This window comes from Patagioenas fasciata, chromosome 5, assembly GCF_037038585.1.
Source record: "Patagioenas fasciata isolate bPatFas1 chromosome 5, bPatFas1.hap1, whole genome shotgun sequence".
NCBI lineage: Eukaryota > Metazoa > Chordata > Aves > Columbiformes > Columbidae > Patagioenas > Patagioenas fasciata.
The window spans coordinates 3,436,085-3,462,923 of NC_092524.1; the positions used below are offsets into that span (position 1 = coordinate 3,436,085).

General features: G+C 39.9%; 1 long non-coding RNA gene across 4 annotated transcripts; it reads left to right on the top strand.

Moving 5' to 3' along the window:
• The first annotated feature begins 2,492 nt into the window (after positions 1–2,492).
• On the top strand, positions 2,493–25,946 carry LOC136102538 (uncharacterized). Of its 4 annotated transcripts, XR_011739232.1 has the most exons (8): positions 2,493–2,787; positions 4,789–4,894; positions 8,497–9,170; positions 9,971–10,014; positions 20,154–20,322; positions 23,244–23,371; positions 23,553–23,690; positions 24,765–25,946. It is a non-coding gene; the product is annotated as an uncharacterized lncRNA (long non-coding RNA). The 4 variants fall into 4 exon arrangements; XR_010651452.2 differs by having other exon boundaries at positions 23,244–23,690; XR_011739231.1 differs by having other exon boundaries at positions 8,980–9,170; positions 23,244–23,690.
• Positions 25,947–26,839: the final 893 nt, after the last annotated feature.

The window sequence follows — 26,839 nt, forward strand, 5'->3', positions numbered from 1 at the left end:
AGAGGTTTTTTTAGACTCTGGCCCTGATTTTCTGTACTTTCTCTATTTTTTACAGCACAGCAACATTGATGGCTTTGGTTCTGTCATCCCGACAGAAGAGTCAGAGCCAACAGGATCGTGCTTGTCTGTAGTTTACAGATGACAACGGTCACACACACTGCTTGATGATAAGGCAAGTTATCACCATTATTCCTTGACCTGTTTTTTCGCTCGTAAATGACGGGGTCTGAATTCCCAGCCACAAACTGAAGATATTGTTTATTGATCTATTGTATAGGATTGCCTTGAGAGAGTTAGCATTTCTCTTTGGTGACTCATAGATTTGTTCTGATGATGGATGTGTCCCCTCGTTTGTTCTGTGTGTGAATGTGTGAATCTCTCTCGCTCTCTATGTGCAGATATGTATTTATATGTAAACCAGTTTGCTTTCATGACGTACTCTTTAGAATCTTTATTTCTTTGGAGGATTATTTGTTAAAGGATCACTGCTAGTCGAGCAAAAGTTGCTGAGATAGAGAGAAAAAACCTCAGAGTGCACAGGGAGCAACCAAAGATATTTGAAATGAAGGACAGCTTATCGTTCAGGGCAATGGAGTGGGGCTGCAAAAGGAGAACTGAATTCAAATGCTGAATTATGTGGACATGCTTAGTATGTTCTTGGTAAATTGCTTAATCCACAAGGTGTTCGAGCTCCATGTTTATAATGTAGAGACAACGCTCGACAGCCTTGTTAATGAAAAATAATCTGTTAATGAATATGGACTGTGGACATGAGGATGATGAGAGCTTACTCAGAACTTACACAGTTTACCCCTGCTGGCCAGACCTTGATGTTGGATATAATTTTGGATCCTGCCTTAAACATTTTCTGTTGCAGATCCCTTAAAAAATTGGTCTCTGTAGCACCTATTCAAACTGGCATTAGGTCCTCGTTGGCCTGTGACAGAAGACAATGAAATTCAACTAAGGACATCATAAACCCAGTGTACAATTTTAGGGCAAAACACCAAAATAGTTTGTCCCAGGACAAAGTAGGTCTCTGAAAGAGGTCTCTAACAGCTGTATTTGCACCAGTCAAATGTATTAACAAAGGAATAATATATGAAAGATATTTTGGAAGAACCTAACTTGACTATACAGGTACCATTCAACCACAGGCTGTGAATCTTTGACATCTGCTTCCACAGAGTATCAAGTAGGTGCTATTTAATGCAAAACAAAGTTTGCCATAAATTTGTTTCAATCTGAACTTCAGTTGCATGTATTTCTAGATCCCTCTATTCCATCATCAGTTTTGTGGGTCACATGGATGCATCTTGTACCTGTATATTAATGACAACATTTGGTTTATGTTATAAACATATCTTCCCGCGACTACGTGGTGGCGTTGTATAGAGTGCACATTCCCATAATCATTTCATATGTTTTCAGTCTTAAAAATAAAGTTTATATAATGAAAATACAATATAATTATACACATGGGAGTTCTGGTTTGGAAGAGGTTCAGCAGAATTCTTTGATAAAACAAGCCCCCAACCACAAAAGCTACATACAGTGATTTGACAGTCAAACATATATAATCACTTACACTAAATTAAAGGCAGCGTCACCACGTTAAAAGCAGCGCATTGAAATCCCTTATGTCGCTTTTGGCCAACAAGTGACAAATACTGTAAATCTAACCAAATGCATCCTTGAATAAACTTTGAGCGACTTTTTGAAAAGGTGCTTGGGTGGCGAGTTATATAAGGAAATGGGGGTGCAAAGGATGCATTTATATAGGATTTGCTTATTATACTAATTAAGCTCTGTTAGACAGTCAGCAGCCTGGTCTGTTTTTGCTGTGCATCAATTTCTAACAGCCAGAAATGGACTATACAAGGGTCCTCAGAATCATCCAGAATTATCTCATTAGGCAGAACAGAGATGTTAATATCTGTGAAGTTAAACACCTCATTGTTTAGGTAGGATTTTCCATTTGCTGTTCCTGCTAATATCTCTTCCCCAAATACATAAACCCTTTTTCACTCCACCAAAACTGCCTCTTCGTGTTGAAAGTTCATGGGCAAGATCCTCCATGGAGACAAAATTTTGTAGCTCCACTGAGAGCAGCAGGATGATGCTGATTTACACCAGATACGGATCTGGTTCGCAGCATGTTTCAGTCTGAATTCACAAAGCATGGAGTAATGTGAAACAAGGAAGTGACTTTTGTGAAAAGCATTTTGGAAAGGAAAACCAAAAATGATGGATGTACCACTGGGGCAGAGGGAGTGGAGCCCGCCTCAAAGAAGACCTTGTAGGGCTGCCAACCTTCCCACAAAATGTGCTGCTGCTCTCGGAGAGGAGGGGGAGGTTTCCCCAGGACAAATGCAGCCACACCAAGCACCCTAATAACCACTTTGTAGATATTTTTATGTACCGTCACATCAAAACCAGACAGAACTTCCCAAACATTTGAATTCGACCCATCACTGATTAATGGAAGGAGGAGAAGGAGAATGGGTGGGAAGAATAGTCATTGTGAACTGCCATAACACTGGGCAGTAAGCCATGCTATTCAACAAATGAGACAATACATTAAAAAAAAACAACTTTGTTTTCAGGGGCCTTTTATATATATCGAGAGCTCGATTCACAGACCACTAAAGCTAATGAGAATCTTTCCTTTGACTTTAACCAGCTACTGGTCCAGCTGTTGCAAAAAAAAGAGAAGAGTTAATACAGTTTTGTGCTTACTCAGCATCTCAAGATTAGAAAATTGCAAGGCTGAATACAACATCAACAGTGAGTTACTAACCACAACTAATTACTAAGAATACACAGTTATTTTGCCCACCTGTATGTACTGCATTTTACTGTGGAAGCTTTAGCATGAACCGTTATGTGGAAAAAGGATTTAACAAGCGACAAAAAATGTGCGCGCTTACAAGAAAGAATAGTTAACAATTTACATTCCACCTGACATTTAAAGCTCTGCAAGCAGTATTATTTGGGGGAAAAAAGTTATTATTTTCAAGTATTGCATACCTTTTTATAGCTTCTTTCTGTTTCTTTCCCTCTGGAAGCAATTAGCTCAATCATATTATAATTCCTGCATCTTCAACTATGCAACTGGCCATATTACCATTCCAATTAAATATGCAGCAGAGCCACTAGTCCTTTGTGAGGAACGGGATTGTTCTTTTCAGTAGGAGTTTGGGGTAGGGATGGTAAATCATCCTCTTTCTGATCCAGATGTGCTAATGGGAGAGGTGACCCTCCTCCTTTCACCATGACTTTGTTGGAGGTCCTGCCTCCGCCAATCTGCTGACAGAGAAGGCAGCAGGAGAACTTCCAAATTATGTGGGGTAAATTAGCCATGCTGAGTTAAATTCTTAATCTAATTCTCTATCAGGGCAATTAATTTCTCCTGAGGCCCATAATAATGAGGTTAGCTCATCAAGAAGAACTGAGGTGTGAGGATAGCTAGGACAACTTGCTGCTCTCACAGGTAAGACGTGTGGTGGCACACCCGAGCTATGCTCTGAAACTCATAGAACCGTCACCAATATGGGATCTCTCAAAAAATGCAGGAGATGTGACACACGTGGGACCATTAGAGGGTGCAGACATAATTTACCTGTGGGATTGAAATAGTCTGGCTTTGCCCAAAGCAGATTAGGAAGCCCTCACGTAGAATGCTCTGCCAACAGGTCAGTTGAAGGATTAACCTTGGAGATGGGTGCCAACCAATCTGGAGGCATCCAGAAGGAAACCTTTATCAATAGCCTTGATGTTAGTCACCGGAGAAATGGAAAACAATTCCTTTTTCTCTCTTAAAGGTATTTTCTCTGGGATGTTTTTGACCTAGTATTGTAGTACTGGGTGAAAGCTGGTGGAATTGCCACGTACTCAGAATCCGGGGTGCTTAGATCCTTAGATATATTCAGCAAAGCTCCCTCTATCAAGTTTAAAGAGTACATGAAACTCAACGGTTTTCCAAATAAGCTTGACCACATGAGACTGCACTTTCATTTTGCAAAGGGCTTCCCTGTTATAGCTGAAATTTGTCCCATAATACTTGCTCCCTGCCTTCGGGAATTTGAAACTGTAGCTATGCTGATTCCACCAGGTCTGCAGATATACTTGTGTTTTATTCATTGATCACTATTTTTCCTCATATGTTTGGGACTCATTAATAGAAAATTGGTATTTAGTGTCATTAAGGGTCAGGACTAAAGGCTTTTCTGGAGCAGAGTTTTGTCAATGAGTCAGTCACAATTCAACCAAAACAAAGTTCAGGTGTTTCTACAGTACAGGAAATGCTTGGATCACTTTTTCCCTTCCTCTTATAAGTAAATACAAGCATATTTAATATCTTGGACACTTCTGCCTGGTAATGTTGACAAAGTGACACAGCTGACATTATATGATCGGTTGACACTGGCAAGTCAAATGGCAGGAACAAATTAAGGTGGCACAAAAGTTACCATAGAAATTTTTTTGCCTTCAATGACAATATATGCCAGGAAACAAAAAAAGAATAAAGAATTCTCCTGGTTCGTACTTAACGGAAATATCACAAGGATTATGTCTGTTTTCCAACCATACAATGTCAGGTTCAGAAATTTCACTGTAGAAAACAGGAATGGGTCACGTCTCGTTCGAGTGCACACTTATCTCTACCTGAAGCATCAGAGATGTGGATGGTGTCACATTTTACTCTTCATGGCTAGAAATGATTTATCCTTTAATTCGAGTTCTACCTTTTTTTAAAAAGGCTGTTTTTTTCTCTCTCTCTTCCAGGAAATGTTTAATCTGAAAGTTCGACCTTGTTTGAAGCCAGTTGTAGCTCCTCATCCACAAACCAGTGTGTTGGCTTTCACTATGTCCAGTTGACTCTTTGACTCAGGTAAAGATCTCAGCATGTACTGAACTTTAAATACAAATCTTTGCTTAAATTAAGGTGCTTTCCAAAGCCGAATCCTTAATTATTCATGTTTAAAGTATAAAAAAAGTAAGGAAAGGCCTTTTTCCTTTTGTCTTGTTGATAGCAGGAAGACAAGTCCAGCTCTCCAAGACTTTCTGTTGAAGTTCCTCCCTTTGCTTGCCCCCCTTCCCAAGACCAGTCCCTTTCCTCTTTTGTCCTGACACAGCAACATTCGTCTTTGCCTTTTGCAAAGGCTGAGCTGACTCTGTGCAGAGGTAATGGTTCCTTGAAGGAAGAGTGAAATGTTCATTTTAAAAAGCATTTCGGCATACCAGTAGGTAAAAGGGTTCTGGTTAGATTGCAGGAAAGAAGGCATTTTAATTCTTCCTGTTTTTTGTTAAGTCCCTGCACAAAATGCTGTGAAATTTGTGCACCTGAAGAGGCGCCTACGTCTCTAGTTCAATAAATTGGGAGAATGGGAGTGTTTGCTGCTGGTTAACTTCCTCGGAAACACAGTCAACTGATATTTCAGGATTTTCTTGTAAAAGGCCTCATAATTACAAATAACGGTCAGGGTTTCCATGCAGGGAGAAATCTTCAAGGCATTAGCAAGAATGTGGCTGAATGGATACACACAGTGACCAAGTCAGGGCCTTCAAAATCATCGTAGGTCCTCTGTGGTGCTCCAGCAAGGTCTCCGTAACATTCCATGGCCCTGGGAAATCCATGGGGCTATTGAAGGTATAATCAGTTGTAAAGGTGAGGTGAGCTGCTATAATAATTCTGAGTAACCACACAGGTCCATTGTGTGCTCAGCCCAACTGAACTTCCAGTCTTCAGCCTTCTCCATCTGCTCCGTCAATTTCTTTTGACTTATATTTTTTTTAAAGGCACCAATTATGCGCAAATCAAATGAGTCTGTTTCTTTAGGTCCATTAATTATTACATTCCATTTACATTTTCTGTTTACATTTTCCCTTCTCTATGGAAGCTATTGAAGGTCTGATGATTCAGAATGCTCTGGGAACACTATGTGGCTTTCCTTCTTGTTTGCCCATTGTAACAGAGCTCATTTTTCAGTGGAGGTTTCCCATTATTTCCAGGAAAAATGTGGTCAAACCCATGTACTCCCAAACCTTTTGATCTCCTGAATCCTCTTCATATCCCAGATAAAAAAGTCAGTGATTAAGACAGAGTTCCTAAAAGGACACATAGTCAGGCTTCCCTTTGACCAAAATGGTTTCCCAGTGAATCAAACCTTTCTCAGCTCAGGGGGGGCTCGACAATAGACCCTGAAAAGATGGATAGAGCAATTGTCCTGCTTAGTGATCCACGAAAGGAAAGGGGTCCTTAGTGAAGGGAGACCTACACTAAGTCTGACCTGACACTGCAGGAGTAAGACAATAAAAGGTCAAGGAGACTAACGAGAGGAAAAATGCAGACAATAGGTGCCACAGCCAGCACACAGCTCCTGCCACGCAGACTATGGGGCAGCAACGTTAACTGCCTCAGACATGTGAAGGGCAAGTGAAGCGGAAAGAACTTGAAGTTTCCTTCTTAAGAATTGTGGCCCAGCATCTTCAGGATTTAGCCAGGCCTCACAGAGAGGTCAAAGTGATGCAGCTAGACCTGAGGGGAATGAAAAATAGAGATTGTCTAATTGGGGAGGAGAAAAATATAGATGTATTTTGGACCGAATGCAAAGGCGACGACTTGACAGTTGGGATCTGCAGCAAGTTCCCAAGGCATTTTGTGGAGGAAGCAGAGAGAGCTTTTGCCTAATTTTGTTTTAAAAATACCCAACCGCTTGATATCGATGTATGCGAAGTCTTGCAGCAGGCATATTTTTCTTCTGTATGAACAAAAAGATTCTCAGTTTATCTGGGATTCAACTGAATTTCCTTCAAGCACCCAGCGATTGTTTCTTTCTGTGTGTGAAAGAATCTTGGTCCTGGAGACAAAAGGAGGAGTCTCTGTGGCTTCTGCATGCATCCCTGTCCTCAATGGCATCTCCATTATCACTTCTTTGTAGCTGGGCCTTGCCCTCGTTAAACAGAACAGCCCCTTCCTACTTAGGTCAGACAAATACCCTGAATTCTACTTTTGCATGTGTGCACCAACAGGCCACTCTTTAGTTAACAACTGACACTTAAAATGTCTCATCAGAGACTCAGGTAAAAAAATCGCCCTTGATTGGATTTGTCATATAAGTTTTTGCCATTTCCAATGACATTTTTCATCTTTTGAACAGCAGACATTGTGAGCGCTGAGATTTGTCAGAGTATCATTTCCGTGATAGGAACTGACAGGTGGAATAAACATTTTCTCATCCGTAAAAGCAAAACAATACAGCATTTTAAAATACAATAGGTTCAGGTAAGACAACTTGCTTTGCAATCTTACACAAAAGGAAAGCTTTACCAACATTGTTAAAAATCAGATATAACTGTAGAGAGAAGGAATCGGGATAGAGTGTTGGTTAGAGGACTGGATGTGGAAATTAAACAGCACACCTGGATTTTATTCCCAGGTCAATTGCTGGTTTGCTGTGTGATCCCAGGCAAAGTTCCCTCTGCCTCAGCTTCCCTGTCTGGAAATGAAATCCAGCTTCTTAAGGAAATTTTTGGATCTTGGGTTAGAAGTACAGCAGATTGTTCTTTGCACCTATTTATTTGATTAGATGTATATCAATCAAAGGGAGAGAAAATTTAAGAAGCATATGTTAGTTGAGGAACGGTGTGAATTTCAGCTGGCATTAGACAACTATGAAAATCACAATTTAAGAGTGAAATACTTCTCCTTATTCTGAGATGATGACTGAATCAAAACCAAATTCTTTTAAAAGCCATCTCAATTGGAAACTATTAGGTAATTTCTTTGGAGAGAGGAGAAGGGGGTAGATAATATTCCTCCTACAATTACTGAGTCTTCTACAAATGAAATGATCTCTTTGCATTCCAGTACTAACCCCAGAGACTGATGGAAGCTGTGTTTCTCATCTGACCTCTTGTTTTAAGTTTCCACCTGTGTAACTCTGCATTATTATTGTTGTTGTTGTTATTATTATCTATATTAGCTATATTATTATTATTATTATCTATACAGCCTGTAGATGAGCACAACTCCTACAGAAAAAAAATGAAAGATGGACCTCTCCTTTAAGGAACTTGCAGTTTAAGGAACTTTATTTTCAGGGTTATCTCATTTAGTGCTGGAAGAAATTCTACTCAAGATCAAATTAAGCGACAAATACCTTTAAAGCCTGTAGAGTTACAAAAGCCCAAGCAGAGAGAAGGAGGTATTTCTGCTCTGCTGAAGCAGGGAGTTTGTGTGACGAAGGAGAAAGGACAGCAATGCCCAGATTTGCTTAACATCTGGTTTCGACCAAGCCAGTCTGATCTGTAAGATTCATCAGGGATTCAGGTTAGAGTGAAACAGGCAATTAAACAATTGCTTATAATGCAGTATATAAACTGTAGTGTGAAACCCAGGCTGATGCCTCACCAGCAGGCACTGGGGGTTAGACCAGCTCCCTCGGCTCTTTTATCAAAGCCAATTCTGAACTTACTGTCTGTATTTGACAGGAGTCAGCAACCACACGTCCCAAGACAGAAAACACATCAGACTTTGGCTCTGGGCACGTAGAACTGAATGTCTCTATCAGCCTGTGGACTAGGATAGAGAAGATAATGACCATTAGTGGAGATCCAGCCTCAAGGGCTGAGCACAGATCCACATACCTTGTTGTCTCGAATAAAAAACCACTTGGGATGTCTCCACACTAAGAGTGTGACCCAGATCTCCCTTGCCGTGCTTTGGTTCACGTCGCAGCGCACATGGACTCAGTTCTTTCAGATTCCTCCAAACCATGAGATCTGTTCCACCTCCAGGAACTCCACGCTGACTTATGTGCCACCGGTGGGACTAGACTAGAGCTGGTCCAGACTTAAACCCTTAAAGCACTGGAAACGTGGGGACTTCAGCTCCAGTTTTGCTGGACAAATCTGCTCCTTTCAGGAGTCAGCACTTATTAAGGATGACGACTGCTTTGGGGCATTTCTCTACAGCAATTGCAGGGGAGCACCATGGATCCGACCTCAAGATCAGCTCCCTCCACGCTGTTGTCTCGCAGGTGATTTTCCATCAGGTGGGACTGCTTCATCCAGCCTTTTCTTGGTTTCTCAGAATCAGGGCCACGGCCCAAATTTTCTTAACTGCCACACATACTACGCATGTGATTCATCCGTCTAAATGTAAGGTAGGTGTATGCCTAAGAGCAAATGAATCATGTTGTAGAAGTGCCTGTGTTTTTCCATTGACTGTAGCTCAGACAGTCGAGTGATGAACACCAGCTAAACTGTGGTGGAACGACTCCCACGGCACATGCCTATTATCTCATTTTTCTTTCAGGTTATATCTAATAGGTTTAATAAACACTTCACAAGACCTGGAAGGGAATAGTAACTCTTCTAATCATTCGGCTGGCTGGATTTTTACAGTCAGTGTGGTTTTGTATTGCAGTCGGTGATTAAAAAAAATACCACGTCACACAGGTGCAATTCACATAATAAATAGTAAATCTGGGCGCCTTCTCTGTAGCTGATAAGGACCCCTGCAAAGTTCCCTTCTGATCATCACCGATTTTTGATTGAGTTTAATTAGCCGTTGAAATGATTTCCCAAAGTTGATAGTGTATTTTCCCTCACTGGAACATTTTAAATCAAGATGATATCTTTTTCCACATGATATGCTCCAATTCAAAGAGGGATGGATTCCAGGGCACTCAGGAGGCCGACGTGCTGCAGCTGCTCACAGCTTTTTCAGTCCATGGCCACCTGAACCTTTTACATTGGGAGTACAAAACCCTCTGTGGCAAATTCAAATGTACTATTGGTTTTCTTGCTTCCTCAGCTGCAGTTTGAATACAGACTCACAGGATGACAATCACCTTTAGATGTGTGTACCAAGGCATATTTTCAGACATTTGCCTGTAGCTCAGAAAACCTTAAACTTAAATGTACCAGAATTTCTTTGTTAATTTTTAATTCTGATTTCCAGATTCCAAGGAATATCACGCGTGAAACAAAGACTGTTTTGCAGAGGTAAAGAGATACAATCTTTAATATATTTTCAACAGCTTGGCTTCATTTCTCACAAGGAAAGATTTTTGTTAATCAAGATGGAAATTTGCTACATGTGGCTCAAGATGTAACATTTGATCCCAGTTGGATCTGAGGATACTGAACATTTTGCTGTATTAAGTGATAAATTTGGGCCAGGTACCACAATCAATCTACTCTAGACTCCTAATGATGTCAATGAGAGTGCCATGTATAGGTCAGCTACAGAATTAGGTAATTTTTAAAAGGAGATGAATTCTCTCAGAATATGTCATGATTTATACGGCTCCCACAAGGCCATACCCCAAACATTTAGTGAAGTGCATTTTATCCAAAAAGAAGAAAGTAACCACAGCAACAAAATTGACTTTACAGTTCTGTTCTGGTGTATAAGGAAACAAAGGGGGCATGTTTTCCTATAATTGAACACCGCTATATTAATTGGCTCAATAACACAATGTTCTCCACTAGCTTTTGACCACTACCTGGCACGAATATCACTGTCAGAATTATCCTGATTAACGAGGAATAATTCATGCCAGTCGGACAGACTGTGAGGTGGTTGGTGCCATATTAACCAGCTCAGTTCTTCTCAAATGTCTTCTGACGCCGTGACCCTTCGTAAAAGGACAAGACCAAGTAGGACAGTAAAATCGCAGTATAAAGGTTAATTGCTCACATGCCTGCTCATGCTCACTGTTGCTCTTTGGTTCTCATTTCTCTCTTTGGTTGAATTTGTGTGTCATTTGCTTTGCTCAGTTCTCAGTGGCCTTTTTTGCCTCTTTGCTTACTGTTTGGATCATCTATCTTGTTTGTTACTATATATATTAATATAGTAATATGTACAATAGTGACATCTATGACTATATATAATCTATGACTATATATCATATGTTACTATATATAATACCATTACTATATCTAGTACCATTACTGATAGCTTATACTTCTCTGGCACCTTCCACTTACATGTTTCAATGTTTTTCATGTGCACTCGCAAACAAAACGTCTCAATAACCTCGTGAAGCAAGGATGGCTCCGTCTGCTTTACATGTAGGTCAGCTACGCCGAGATATAGGTTACAGTTCATGACTTGCCCAAGGTTACACAGGAAATGTGTGGCAGAACTGGGAATGGAAACCAGATTTCGCGCTCTCCTGCCTTAACAAGAAGGTTATCCTTTCTCTTTGTGTCGCTTTTGGGCAGTTCGTATGGATCTCCACATATGTTTCGAATGAGTTAGATTTCCATGAACTTGCCGTTTCGAAGGAAAGTGGACGTACAAATGGCAAAGGGCAAAATTATTGGAAAACGGCAAAAGCTGCTTGGAGATTTGCATACCTGGTCACAGTCGTTGTGTACGTAAATAGCTAATTGATTACATGCATCGTTGTAGGAACTGTGCATGCCATTTTCTGAACATTTAGAGCGAAATGCACAGAAGGGTAGCTGGAGAAAAGGAGAAGGAAAAGGTTTAATGTAGTACACATGTATAGCGAACATTGACTTAAACTGTAGAGGATGCTGGACCTGGGCCTTATTCTAGTGTGTGCAGATCACAGATCTTGCTGTGCACACAGTCACCCTGATAAACTACTTTAAAATGTTACAGCTTACATTCTTCTTCATTGACTAAATAGTGATTTTTCCACTCACGCTGCTTAAGAGAATAAGTAGTTATGTTCATCACTCTCTTTTGTGTAATTTGCTTCTCTTTTTAAAAGAAATGTGATTAGAAAGTCTTGCGAGTTTAAAAACTCTTGTCTTGTAAAATGAACCCTGTAATGATTAGAACTTTATTAACTAGCAGTGCTAAGATACACTGAGCACATTTGCACAGGGGGGACAAAAACACAACCTCAATGTGAGTGTCCCCCGCTACAGACCTCAATATACTGCTTGGCAAAATAAAAAGAGAGGGAAAAATTGCATTTAGAAACACAGTCACAGAAAACTCCGTCAATTCCTCTTTGACAGCAGTTTCACAGCCAGCCTGCCGTTCCCTCAGCTGGAGTAGGAAGTTTATAGTGTCAAATATTTACCCTGTTTCCCCGAAAATAAGACAGGGTCTTACTTAATTTTTGCTCCAAAAGATGCTTACTTTTTTACATGTACAGCTGCCTGGACGCTATTTAAAATGACTTTTAAAATGAACTGTAACCAGGGCTTATTTTTGGAGTAGGGCTTATATTTTGAGCATCCTCAAAAATCCTGAAAAATCATGCTAGGGCTTATTTTCAGGGCAGGTCTTATTTTCAGGAAAACGAGGTGCCTGGTGTAAATCTTGTGTCCCAAAACAGACCTGTGGAGCTTTATACCAAGAGAGGATCTGGCCTGTAGCTTTCAAGGTGGCAAAAAGCTTTATTTTCATTTGCAGCATGTCTGGAGCAGATAAAAGGCCTCGAAGCCTGAAGGTTCTCAGTGCCGGGTTTATGTTTTTTGCTTCATCGAGTCCATTCCTCACTGATTTGATAATGAGAGAAAAGTGTGTGCTGTTAGCGGCTCCTGAGCAACACGCTGCGAATTTAGGGAAATGAAAAATCTTTAACGAGGATTGAAAGGGAATCATTGATTTGTGGCAGGGGCTTCAGCTAACCGTAGATTAATTAAAAAGCAATGCGAAGATGAGCATGGGTCGAGAGATGAGAAAAGATTGAATTTTGCCAGGAGCAGGACTGTCACTGGACTCAGGTGTGTGGGTGGAGTGATAATAAGTGATAATAACACCTGGAGGTGCAAAAAACCTTCTTGGCAAATGCTGAAATGTTACAAGTAAAAGTGCATCTGGGAAAGTATCGGCAGCTGTCCTGGAGATGCTGTTTGGAATAAAACATATGTGCGTAATTGTCTTACTGCACCCATATAGGTGTGGTTTTGTCCTATTTATAGAGCTAGTGCAATGGGAAGGTAATCAGGCAGTGCTGTATGGCCAATGTGTTTTAGGAGTTATAATAATTAAATACGAATACGAATACGAATACGAATACGAATACGAATACGAATACAAATACAAATACAAATACAAATACAAATATAAATATAAATATAAATATAAATATAAATATAAATATAAATGTAATCCTTTGACACAAGCCATTGTCATCTTAGCCCCTCTCCGCAACAGGTCCTAATATAAGAACTGAACGCCTGTGTGCTCTGGGTTTGTTTTTTCACCAAGACTTCTACACCAAATCAGTGATTTTCTCTTTATTGTTAGCAATGAAGAGTCTTGCAGATCGGTAGGAAGCCAAAAGCCTGAAGATTTTGCTAATTGAGACTTTAAGTTGTTGGCAGAGGTTACAGAGCAAAGGAACTGCCCAGATTCTGCACTCTCAACTTCAGATGGAGGTCGGATTGTAGAAATATTACTGTTTTTTAAAATATGGGTTCATTCTCATGCTATAGTGATGGTGGTTTCACTTTGTGGAATAAACATAAGCTTTCTTAATTATCCAATTCATTTAATTTGCAGAGTGGAGGATTTTATGAAGCCGGATGTTGCGGCTGTGTTGGTGAGGCAGTAATAATTCAGAGCCACAATTATGAAGTGCTATTTAGTAGTGGTGGGTTTATACTTTTGGTTATTGTGTGCATTTATTTTTTTTTATGGTTTTGTCATTATTTGTATTGGTAACAGTAAGTTTATGAACACAACTGCATTGTTGTGTTCATATTAAAGAACAATACAGTTTGCGGAACAATTATAGGAGATATTTTTCTCCATAAGCTACCTTATCGTGGCAACATAAACAAGTAGGCTGCTTGCAGTAGGAAAACAGTGAAATGCACTTATTAATTAAGGTCAAGAGGTTGTATTTTACTGGGCTAAATAGAGATAGTGTGTTCCAACTGTTCACTTTCATACATTTTAGCAGGGAATCTACCAGGCGGCTTGAATTAGGGGAAAAATGAATTGGCATGGGAGCCCAGAGGAACAATTTTATATTGGACAAGTGATGACAAAGCTACTGGAACGTCTCCTTTTTGCTTCAGTTCAGGCCTGTCATGCTCATGGCTCTGGTACCCAAGTACCTTGTGTGTCACTACCTGAGGATGTAGCGACTTGAGTTTTAGATCTTTAACCACCAGTGGCATGTCTTCTCATTCCAGAGAATCCAGCTGATGTCTCCTGTCCCATCGCATGAATCTGTTTGGCTTTTTGTAAGAAATAGTCCAACTTTGGTATTTCTTACAGATTTGCAGAAGGAATGAGGCTGGAAGGCACCTCTGGAGGTCATTAATGTCCAACCTCCCTGCTCAGGGAGGGTCACCCAGGATTGCCCAGACAACTTGTATGTCCAAGGATGGAGACTCCACAACCTCTCTGGGCAATCTGTACCAGTGCTCTGTCATTCTTATTTCTCAGGTAGGAACATGTAATCCTAAATCCCTCTGCAAGTCCAGCAACAAAATATATATTTCCCAAATCTTTGCGTCGTATTGACTTATCCCCATGCCAAATCCAAGGAGTTGCTGGTAGCTACTGGAGCAATACAGACTCCACAGAGAAATGCCAGGATAAACAACTAGAGGCAGGAGATTAAAATCTCCTAAAAGGTGTAGAAGCACAGCTCCTGGTGAAAATTACTGTGATTCAATACAACCATTCATTAACTGCCATGGAGAGAAACTACACCAGGTCCCAGAAGCAGAACATCTTTACCAAGGCAGCGCGTCGCTGGATGTGAACATTTTGGACATTGTCATAATGGTGGGGAAACAAGGAAAATAAAAAAGGAGGGGGGGAATTCCATGTGATCAGTTTAAATTGGCTGGCAAAAAATTACTTACTGAATACATCTTGAAAATTTTCTCCTTGAGTGGAGGATCCCAGCAGTGGAAAAAAGGCACTTTTGGAAGCAGCGGGGGGAAGTTTACACAGATGGTATGAGAGAACTGGCATTGTGCTCGGAGATGTGGTGGGGCAGAGAAAACACTGCCCTAAATAGAAGGGACAAGATGCTGGGTTTAATTTAGAAATGCTATTGGCATTTTTGTGACTGGAATGTAGAGAGCCACGAGTCTGCAAATGAAACAACCCAAACCCTTCACCACAATCATGGGGTGTAAAAAAAGTGTGATGGGTTGGCATTTCCAGGCTTTTATTATATATATTTTCTTCCTTTGATTTGGCAGATTCTGGAGTCACCTATTAAGTTGCTTAAAGATAGTTTTTGAAGTACAGAAGGTCAGCCTGGACAGAGGATTGAAGCTGTAAAAATGTTCAAAAAACTCCGGTTCTTGCAACTGTTAGAATTTGCAGTGATCAGAAGGAAGTGACATTGTTCAATAAAAAATTAAATTAAACAAAAAAAGGCAAGTCAAGCCACTCAGCAAGGACATAATTCACATTGGTCTAACAAGTTTTTTTCTACTCTGTATGAATTGACCAAGTTCAGTCGTTTGTTAGATGCATTTTGGGTGTTTTTAAAGTACAAGAGAAAGTGGCCACTAATATACCATCCTCCTCCTTGCTTGTGAAAATGTGCTCACTCATAAAACTACTGGAAGAACAGAGAAATATGGTTAGTAACTCCTTGATAAAGCTGGATTAAGATTTTGCTTTATTTATGTTAGCAATAATCATTGTGGTTTAGTGGCATTTGAAACAGCTGGAACCTTCTGTTTCAGCTGATGTTTTGATATGTCATTTTTTTCTTGGACTTTGGTCCTGATTTTCTGGTCTATGTGAAACAGGCAGACCATTTATGTATCTCAGAGGAGTGCTTTTAATTTAGGAATTTAGAGAATTATCAAAGGTGGTTATTTTAATCTCTGCCACTCATTCAGATGCCTTAGTCACTAAGGGCTAGGTTAGAAAATAGATTTAGGAATCTAAATTGGCACAGAAGTCAATTGCAAGTACTATTTCTTTTAACTAAAACTAAATCCTGAGAACCTTTGCTGAACTAAAGCCTGGCTCCAAAGGTACTTAAATACCATGCAGCCTTTTTTCCTGGCTTTAAAATACGCATGTTTTAAAGTGCTGCACATGCTCAAAGATGCCCGAGGCTTGATAAAGCTCAATGATGAGACAGCACGTGTATGACCAAACCCTTGCAAGATGTGGACACCAGGAGTTCCCTTGCTTGGAATCCACCTGGGAAATGAATCCTCCATGCCACTGTCTTCTGTGGTTATTGTCCAGGGCAGAGTGAATGTGCAAAACTGGGAAAGCATGTGGATGGAGCATCTTTAGTTCCAGTAAACTGGGTCTGCCTAGAAAAATGTTGGGAGGGATGCAGGGACACCAGTGGTGGGTTAGTTTAGCTCTCCCGGTGTTACAAACCTAAGTAGTAGATTAGATGGCAAGTTTATTGTATGATGGGATAAGTTCCCAAGCTTTTCATGCTGCTGCTTATCTCCTGAGAGCACCTGTCCCACTGGGCAGGGCTTCCAGGGTAATTTGAGTGTGAAATGGAAACAGCAGAAGCTGTGGCACTGCAAGAACCAACAACTGTTCATGAGCCAGTCACAGTACTTAACTAATCCTCATTCTTTGCTTCCAAGTTGCAGAGCCTGGAAAACTGCAGAGTTTATAACTGAGGGTCAAATTGTTGAGGTTAAAACCTCTGGAGGTTGCAGAGCAAGATTATTTTTTATAAGGACAATCTAAATATCCAGTGGAGCTGAGAAACTCTGAAAAGGGAATTAAGAGAAAAAACTTTTATGACCTTATCTGGAGCTGGGTAACAAAACATTGGTCATAGTCTGTGGTTTCAAATTGAAATTATTTGGGAAAATGGGCTTGAGACGTTGAGGCACTAGTAGGAGATGCTATGCATGTTATATCACCATAAACTTGGAGTCAGGAACCACGGTTCACACCCGCTGTGGATGTCTACATGTAGCTATTTGCATTTCCATTGAGAAGCAAAAACTAGAAATAAATTAAACTTTACTTGCTTTATTTATTTTCTGATTACTACGTAGGATTTGCGTGAAATATGGATGGCACATTTTCAACCTGTACTTGGGATAAATGCCACTGCTAAGTGCTTCTGTTCCTTTCTTTCTGAGAGATCCTAGGGTGAAATGGTGAACATCTCTAAGGACTGAGTCCTTTATGGTACTGCCAGCTGTCAGACCTCCTCCTAAATGTGTTTAGGAATACCCGTGAGATTACAGAATTGATGTAAATGCTGGTGTCCCGGGAACCACCCACATACTGCCCCTATTTCTGTGCTGAATTGCTGGAAGGTGCTTCACGGGAGCTTTGCTGAGAGCAGGTCAGACCTGGTGCTGGCATGAAAGGGAAGCAATCAGAAGGAAGTGCAGATAATATCTGATGTCTGTGTCTGTGTAAGTAGATAAGGTTTCAGGAGATAAGTTCCCTAAGACCCATAAAATTCCTTCTTTTTTTTGTACACTGCAAATGGCTTCCTTTGTTCAGTTCTTTACATCAGCTCTTGACAGCATCAGTGTGTGCGCATTTGCACCTCGGGATGCAGGTTTGCATCTCAGGCCCTCCTGAGAGGCTCAGCTCTGTCTCTTACCCATAGCCCATAACCCCCAACATCTGGGTTTGCTTCTTAGAGGTGTCGCTTTTCTTTCAGATGCAAAGTTTGGTAACTGTGACCCAAGACTTTGTCACTTTGAGATTTGGCTGCAGTGATGTGCTCTAAACCAGGGCAGGGCTGAGCTTTCTGTAGTTTAAGTTGGCTGATGCAGATGGAATAATTGCTACATGTCTTCTAATTCCTGAGTTTTAGGTCCAATGGTAATTTATGTCTGCCCAGCCCCAAACATAGATAATCAATATTATATATTAGATTCACTGTGTGAATGCAGAAGTTCTAAAGAAAAGCAGGCTGTCCTAAAACTCATAAAACATCCATATCCTGCTGCAATTTCATAATGGACATGAGGTTTGAGCATCCTACAATGTGGGATGTGTGGCAACTTTTGTACAGGACTCGCTTGGAGGGACTTTATGGATAAGACATTGAACATATTTGGAAAACGAAGCTAATGAAAAATTATTCTAACTAAAGCTCAGTGAGATCCAGATTTTCACTTCTCAGGGAATATTTTATGATTGAGTTTTATTTCCACTCCTAATGAAAGAAATAAAACAATCCAGAAAGCTATCACAGAGCATGATTATAAATAAAAATAATTGTTGGTCAATCAAGTGATTTGTTTGAATAAGAGCAAAATATTTTGTTTAGATTTCAACTTGAAATAGTATGGAAAATAGGAAAAAAATTGCAATGCAAAATTGAAAATGTTATTTTGAAAATATAGTAATTTTCAGCAAACTGATTGTTTTGATTTTCTCTTCACAAAAGGGACAGTAGTCAAGATCATCACTCTTATGCAGATGTTTTGTTTTCATTAATTGCCAGTTTCTGAGAGTCTAAATGTAACTGACTTGTATGTGAAATACCTAACGTTATGTTAAAACGGTGATCTAATCTCACTGAGTTTAAAGTGTTGATAAGAGCCTATAGTATGCAAAAATATCTGAAACGGTCCTACAGATAAAGGTTTGGTATGGTGGCGTTTGTTTGTTGGTCAGCCAGAGTATTTGCATGGACAAAATTATAGTAAGGAAAAGGATTAAACAAATTGCACTGATTTTTTCCATTGGTCTAGAACTTGTCTTTATCAGATGCCATTTTTTAGCTGTGTTACCTTCAACAGTCTATTGCAGCTCACTTTTATTTGCACATGCTGAGTCTAAGGAAACCTCTCCAATATTTTCTGGCCAACTGCAGTGGTATCCTAAAAGAGCCCCCATTTGTTGAGGAGGTAAATCCCATTCTCTGGTCAACTCCAGCTGCAGCTGTTTGCATTTTTAGCCATTGATTTGCATCGCGGTCGTGTGTAGCTGCTCTCTCCTGTGTGACAGAGAAATCCACTCCTCTAGCTGTCCCTTGGTATTAATGGAGACCCAATGACGCCCATGGGAAGCTGTTTTTCTCTTGGTGGCAATTAAGCTCAACGGTAGCTTTAGGAATCAATGGAAATTAAATGCAGATAAGAGGCATTAATTGAACATTTATTGGAAATAATTTAAATTATGTATAGCTGTGATTTGGTTAATGGAAATTAATGACTACGGCTTGGGTATAAGCAGAACTGCTGGAATGTAACAAAAGTCAATACAAGCTGTTACAAATGGCTGAGATAAGGAAGTACTTATTGATGTTAGTGATCTTCAATATTTTCCATTGGAACTATAATCTAATACAGACCATGTTGTTGTGGACTTCATCTGTAGCAGAGGGGTAAGAAATTGTTAATAATATCATAGATGTAAAGTGTCACTAATCTGGTAACTTGCTACACTGGGTATTGAAATAATTAATGCGATAGATCATTCTTAATTATAGTCTTGTATTTACAGACAAACTGAAACCGAGGCTGTTATTGATTAAAAGAAATGCCACATTGCAGTCTTTCCTAGCCCTGTAACTATATTGTTCTTGAATTTCATATAGTGTAGCTTAGATTTTTACATCTGATTTGAATTACTTGAATGTCTTAAAGATCTGTGTTCCAACCAGATGTGAGAAATGGCTTTGGTTTGGAAAGTTTCAAGGAAGGACCACCAAATAATGAGGAAAAAAATAACTCTCTGTTATTTTTTCCCCTACACCTTCAATGGAAAAAAAAAAGGAAAAATAGAAGTATCCCAGTTTAGTAAAATGACTTGGGATCCTGTCAGGAAAATGTTCTCTACCTGCAAAGTATCTTTATCATTTTTCCAGCCCAAGGCTGGGCTTGATAAACTTCTGTAAATGACAGAATTAAACATTTCTGTACATAGTATTACTATTTACTGTGCTTTATGCATGTTCTGTCACAAAGCCAACACTTTAACTATGCAGAATTTCCTCTAGTTAAGCACCGCTGGCTGTACTAACTATAATAATTGGCTGTACTGATAGAATACATACATTCTAGTTAACCATACTAAACCCACAACTTTTTAATCTTCTTCTTGTCATTAACTTTTGAAGTTTTTATTTATTTATTTTTTTAATATTTTAAAAGTTAATTCAAGTATTCGATTTAATATGAAGGCGTTACCTCTTTAAGAGGAATATTAAGTCATGTGCTACTTTTGTACCACATTAAGTTTTGTTGTCTTCATCTTGTACTTTATCTTTCAGAATCGGCTCCCTGTTGCCAAGTTATGTGATAAAGGTTTTTGAAATATTCTGTGACATGTAAAGAAAACCCTCTATGGCCATGAAATTCTCATCGGTGAACTGGGGATGACTGCTAGAAACTGGCCACAAAAAGAGAATGAAAAAGGCAAAGTGAATTTATCTACAAAAGGTACGTAAAGGTTGGAAATGTCTTTGGAAATACTTCTGAAGCTCTGTTGAAATACCACTGAAAAAATTAACTAGTTTATTATGCCATATACAATGTTTAATGCTGGTATGTATTTCAAGCTAGTGGTAAAAACAAAGGAACTATAATAAACAGGTTACTAATAGCTCACAGAGATACAATCTGCACTTATCTGCGAGAAGCCCAAGGAGTACAGAGACCACATTTCAAGCACTGAAAACGACTGGAAAATATAATTGGCATTATTCCTTTTAATCATACCTGGTGATTTGTTCCGGAATTTATAATCTTGACCTTGATATGCTATAAACAGAACTTTCATTTAGAAGAGATTTAGGCTGGTTATGTGTGATAACCCACCTTAAAGTAAACTCTATGAGAAGATTCCAGGTTATGGAACACCTCCTACCTCTTCCCGTTCCCTGCCAATGGCCACTATGCTGCTTTGGAGAGCTCCTGTTTCAACCGAGTGGCCATTGAACATCCTATGGATGAACCTTCTCAAGAGGATGAACTACTGTCTTATTAAGACGATCAACACTGGCATTATTTGGGATTGACAGATGTGACACGCACACGTTCAATACACAATGCTTCATGCATTTCTGATTTTTTTTGAGGCAAAACATCAGCGGAGAGACCCCACCAGGTGATTAAACCCATGATCCCATGGTCTGAGGAAAACAGAGGCTTGGTAACACAGACCGGCTTGTGAGCTTGGACAAGAACAGATCCCACCAGGCTCCCTTGTACGCTCTGAGCTGGTTCCAGCCTAGAAGACCTGTTGAGTGCCAAAATGTCACATCAACTGTGGCCTCCTTGGCTCTCAAACTGGTGCTCAGATCAAGTCCTGATCCCCTTTTGTCTAAAGTAGAAACTGTAAGGGCACCAGAATCTCCAGTCCCAACAGAAACAAAATGCTGAGACATTTTTCCTACGTGCAGCTGTAAAATGGACTGAACTGCTCAAGTCTTGGTCCTGATTGTGGCTCCTGTCCAGCCGGAAATTTGGGGCAAGATGACCATTCCTTCTGCAAATTCCGCTTCACATACCATACACACACACGGGATTGTGAAGTGGTTACATCTGTACTGAGGGTTTTGTTATACATTGAGTTAAGCCTTGTTGAAAATGGTAGGTTTAACCACCGCCCTTCTTTTTCTGAGCTGCAGGAGACAGTTCAGCACATGTTTCTGCCCAAAACAAAGGCAAACATAAGGTTGCCCAGGAATTCAAAAGATCTGGGTGGGGAGCCTTGTTGAGTTTGTTTTGGGCAGAGATGCACGTGGAAAAGAGCCGGAGCAGATGGAGTAGCAGAGAGGGAGGCAGAAACAGACGGGAGGAGAGGTGGGCAGGCTGCAGGATGCACAGCCTGGAGACAGGGGCTCCAGCCCTGAAATTTGCTGAAAAAACCTTGGGAACACAACTAAAGAACCCTCCTCCCATGACGTGAGTCGGGATACGTGATTTGATAGTGGCTCAAAAGTGGACAACGCTATATTCAATCTTTTTCAAAGGTGTAAACAATTATAATCTTCCTGAGTAATTAAAAAAACCCCTGTGACTTAAACACACAAGACTCAAGAAATTTGCTTACCTATATTCTTGAAATGCATGACCAAAATACCTTGCCACTACCTTTAACCATTAGAGAATTTTGAAAGGCTCGTTATTTATTAGGCCAAAACAGAGTCAATTTTAGGAAGTCCTTATATTAATTGCAAGTAACAGTCTGAAAAAAATATTTGAAAATTCCCAGGTAATTCAGTCTCTACTTGTAGATTATGAACAGTGAGCTTGGTAACTTCTATATACAGCTGAAACAAAGAGCCTGAGAGCTTCTTTGGTTAATAAATGTAAGTGAAATATTTGAACAATCTGACAACAAACACTGAAACAGGCCCTGGACTGCTTATTTAAGCCACAGTTACAACAAGACTTTTGGAAGATTTACCTGTGGTAGGACTGCAGATGTGGTTACTCAGAGATTTTGGTAGGATTTTTAAACTCATATAACTGTACTTTATTTCCACATATTTCAACTGGGGCCAGAGTCCTTATCATTGCAGGAACAGGGATTTATAGCACAGTATTCCCTTTAGCATTCATGTGGAAGGCCATGGAGCCCTCGCTCCCAGACTTGCTGATATAAAGATAATCATCTTTGAAGTGAACTTCCTAGGAACCAAGTCCTCCTCCAGCTGGAGGCAATGGAAATGCTATTGCTGACTTCAGTGGCAGTAAATTCCAGTTCTAACATTTTATATGTCACCTCTTTTGTTTTTGGAACAGATACATTTGCTTGAGCATTTGTTACTAATTGCCTGCATTTTTTTTTTGTCATGTTACTGTTAAATGAGAATCGTAATCTATTTCTCATTTTTTAACAAAAAAAAATTGTGGAAAGAAAGGACAGTGTAAGTTGGGCAAATCTTTTAAATATTGAAGTTCTTTATCTCCTTTGTCTTCCTTTTTATTATCCATCCATTTGAAAGGAAAGTCTTTATCGTGAGGTTTGGCAAATAGTTCATAAAATGTAAATTCTATTTTTTTATAATACAGAGAGGGGGAGAGAGAAATGCCTTAATTTCAGCAATTTATTTATTTTTCCTCAGTAAGTCAGAGCTCGGCATGACTTGAAATGACAGAGACACCATCCCCTAAAATCAAGATTATGCCCTGGAAATGCCAATTGAGTCCCCAGAACGGCACTGTTAGTGGCACCACTCTTTACTGTTATTGAAAAGAATTCAAAGAGGCTGGGGTTTTGCTCTCAAATCCTGTGTTATGTTATCATTTTTCTAGTCTCACGTCATTTATTTTAAAGCAATTGTTTCCTTGATTCACAGCCATCCACACATATGTGATACGAAACATTCTGTGCCATATTTTATTTCTCCCAGGGTATAAGTCTACAATGTGTTGATGTTGATGTGGGATGAGGATGCTCAGCACTTCACCAAACCTGGCCCGGAGCAAAACGCGAAGGGAACGTTTCGACAAGTGCAAGTAACAAACGCACATGGTGAAGGTGGTGATTAAAGACTGTTATAAATATAGTTTCGGATTCGGATGTTGCAATCCTGGGCTGCTTCTGTGTTATTTTTGTGACTCATTTCTTCACGAAGTTCCTCTGATAGTCCTGTTGTTTGTTGTTAATATTTCCGCGCTGATCCTTTATTTAGTATTTTTGTTTAATGATTCTTCACCAGGGGAAAAATTCTGCTCTTAGCAGAACAGGATAAAGCACTGACCTCTGCAGCGATGACTGTTAATCCTGAATCTCTCCTTCACCAAATTTTGCATTGTGGAGGGCAGTGGGAATGCAGCTCACCTTGTCTAACGCAGAGGTAGGTGGACATTTAGCTACACATCAGCTGGTCACTCACATTCCAGAAACAGACACTTGTGGCTTCATCTCACCTCTCTGAGACATTTAGGAGAACATGAATTGAGACCCAATTCTGTCTCGTGCCACAGTGACTAGTTTGGATCCCATTGCTTATATCTTTGCTCAGCCTCAATACTTTTCTTAATATGACTCTAAGTAAGTCCAAGACAACTCCTCCTTAAGGCATTTTTGGGACTTATACAAACTTTTCAAGCCTTTTCCCTGCTTGTCTTGAAGGTGCTTTGATAAACAGGCGCATTACAGGATTTAAAACAATAACTGAAGTCACTTGATAACAAAGCAACATTCGCCACACACTAAAAACCGTCCCTCTGGCTTTCACTTACACGCACATTTTGGTATCAGCAGGAAGTGGTGTTCCACAGGCAGGATCTGGTGAGGTGTTCACAGTCTTCTGCATGGACTCAGTCATGATTAAAAAAGATAGTTTTGCAGATAAAGAGTTGTCATGCTACAAACTGAAACCAAGGAAGTTGTTTTGTCAAGAGGTTAAGTGACACGTTTGGTACTCTTGCCTCAAATCGTCTGGTCGTCCCTTAAGAATTAAAATGCAAAATTAGTTTCTTCGATACGGTCAGTGTTTTAGAACAAATTGCCTTCATGGTTCTGAAATGTGACTAAGAAAACTGGCACTCAGTAGGGTTGGTGTAATGTAGTCTTGATTTAACAACACACTGCTTGATCTTGCTAGCCAGGCTGGCCAAAATCTCAGTGAGAATCCAAATCCAAATTTTGCAAATTCAGACTTCTTTCAGCAACCGAATAAATCTCTCATTTTGGCTACGGAAAAATCTAGCTTTGAATCCGAATTTTGTAGTCTGGGTTTCCTTCTCCTTCCTGTCTGAGAGCATCGTTACGGCAGCCCCTTGCACGAGCTCCTATCTAATTGAAATGCTAGTGGCATGCATATGTGCTAAACGAAGGAATGTCATAAAAAATTTATGAGTTAGTTACACTTTGAAGCAATAAAGTGTTAAAGAGTTAAAAAGACCTCTTTTTTTTTTTCCCTCAGGTCCTTCAGGCCAGGAACTGTTTGCAATGCACATTTGGGATCTGACTGCTATTATTATTCCCTTTTGCAACGTACTATATAGATATCTTTTCTGATTTCCATGAATATGACAGCGATCTGTGCAGCAGAGCATGATGCAGTGATACGAGACTCTCCCAGCGATTTTCAAAATATGCAACCCATAAATCATTCACCTTAACCTGGGCCCGAATTTGCATGAAACTGGGGGTCGATCGTCTCAAAAGCGAATTAACACAGGGTCCAAATTTGCATGAAACTGGGGGTCGATCGTCTCAAAAGCGAATTTACCCAGGGTCCAACCAATCCCAGCTGTGTGTGGAGCACATGAAGTTCTAAAGGTAGGTTTCAGATGGCTGCAGGGTTTGTAATGGATGCTTTGCACAGCTGTAATGATGAGTGGGTGAGGAGAGTTAAGAATGAATAAAGTGTGGGTGGTGGAAATATTCACCGGGCATGTCACGGCCAGGGGAGGAAGCACAGGGGCCTCCCAGCCGCCGTGATGGGAAAGACGTCAGGGTTCCCTGGACATGGGTCCTGGTTATTTATTTCAGCTCTGACACGTTCTCATTAGGAAAGAGAAAAAGAAGTGAAATCGATACCGTTTCTTTTGAAAGCAGGGAGCTGATTGTGGCGCAGCAACAGAGCTGTCTTGTAATCTGCTTCCAAACGTGTGGGTGCCTCTTGGGTTTCCTCAGCTATTTTATGGCCCATTTTCAAAGATTTCTGTAAAAATCAGGCCAACAATGTCTGCATCCCCTACCACATCAGTGAAAAATTGGACTGCGTTTCAGAGCCATGTAAATTCCTTTTATAAGAAACATTTACATTTTACAAAGCGTAAATTTAGCAGACCACTTTGCGGGGTGAATTCATCGCTGGTTTGTGTCCCTTGTTACAGTACAGTTACCATGGGGATGGGTTGACTAATAGTTTACTATTAGTGAACAGAAAAATGAGTAGCAGATACAACTGAATATTATGTTTCTTCCAGGATTGCCACGATGCGTTCAGATAGTTAATAAGATAATTAATTCTTACTGGTTGCGTAAGTTCATGAGAACTCACCTATAAGTAAATAAAATCCGAAGTGTAGTTTATGTTTCTATATTGTATTATTATATGGCCCAGAAAGTATAATAAAGCAATCTGTTGACTTCTTGATATTTGTTGTCCCTAGACATGTTTTCTCGCACACATAAATATATACAAGAACGTTCATGTCTAAGGTCCTAGTAGTTTAAATACAGTCCATTTCTTTATTAGGACTTGATTGGGCTGGGAAATATTAGAAATATTTTGACTAACGCACTATTAAAAATACAAGATGTGTAATGTTTGAGTAATGATAGATGTTCACGGCCCAGGCTGAATGGTTGTTCATGCTTCACAATTTCAACCACGGTCGGTACAGCGGTTAAAAAGATGCTGTTCTGCAAAGCTATTGCCAAACTATGGTGGGGTAAAACGATGGCTTCACCGAGGTCTGCGGCAAACTTCATTGGTTTTGTAGGAGCGGAACATTTCTTTTTGCACAGAACAATGAATTCATTCAATCTGAAAGAAAGTTTTTCAAAGTTGTTTTTTTTTTTTTAGCCAAGTAAAAGTGTCTTAAAGGACAAAAATTGTCTTTAAACCAAGGCAAGGATTGGTGACATTGATAAGTGCCATGTTTGAGGTTTCAAGGAAAGCAATGAAAACTCAAAGCCTGCCAGGCTTTCATTCTTTTACGCTAAAAGGCTCATGCAGCAAGAATCTGTAAGTGACACTCAACCGAGACAGAGTTTTCTGAACAGCTGATGTGAAACTTGAAAAGAGGCAACGTAACAAATGTAATGTGGGGGGAAGTGCTTTCATTCCAGTTCAGGAACATCTGGTTTATTGCAACAATAACTACTGTAATTATATCACTGCTGGAAAAGCTGCTCTAGGTTAGGTTAAGTTTGTGGGTTTCTATAATAAACACTGCTTCGGAGGAGTGGAGGTTTCGGTATTTCAGCCATGTCAGATCATGCTGAACTGAGCTGTGATTTGAGGCAAAAATAACAAAATATGGA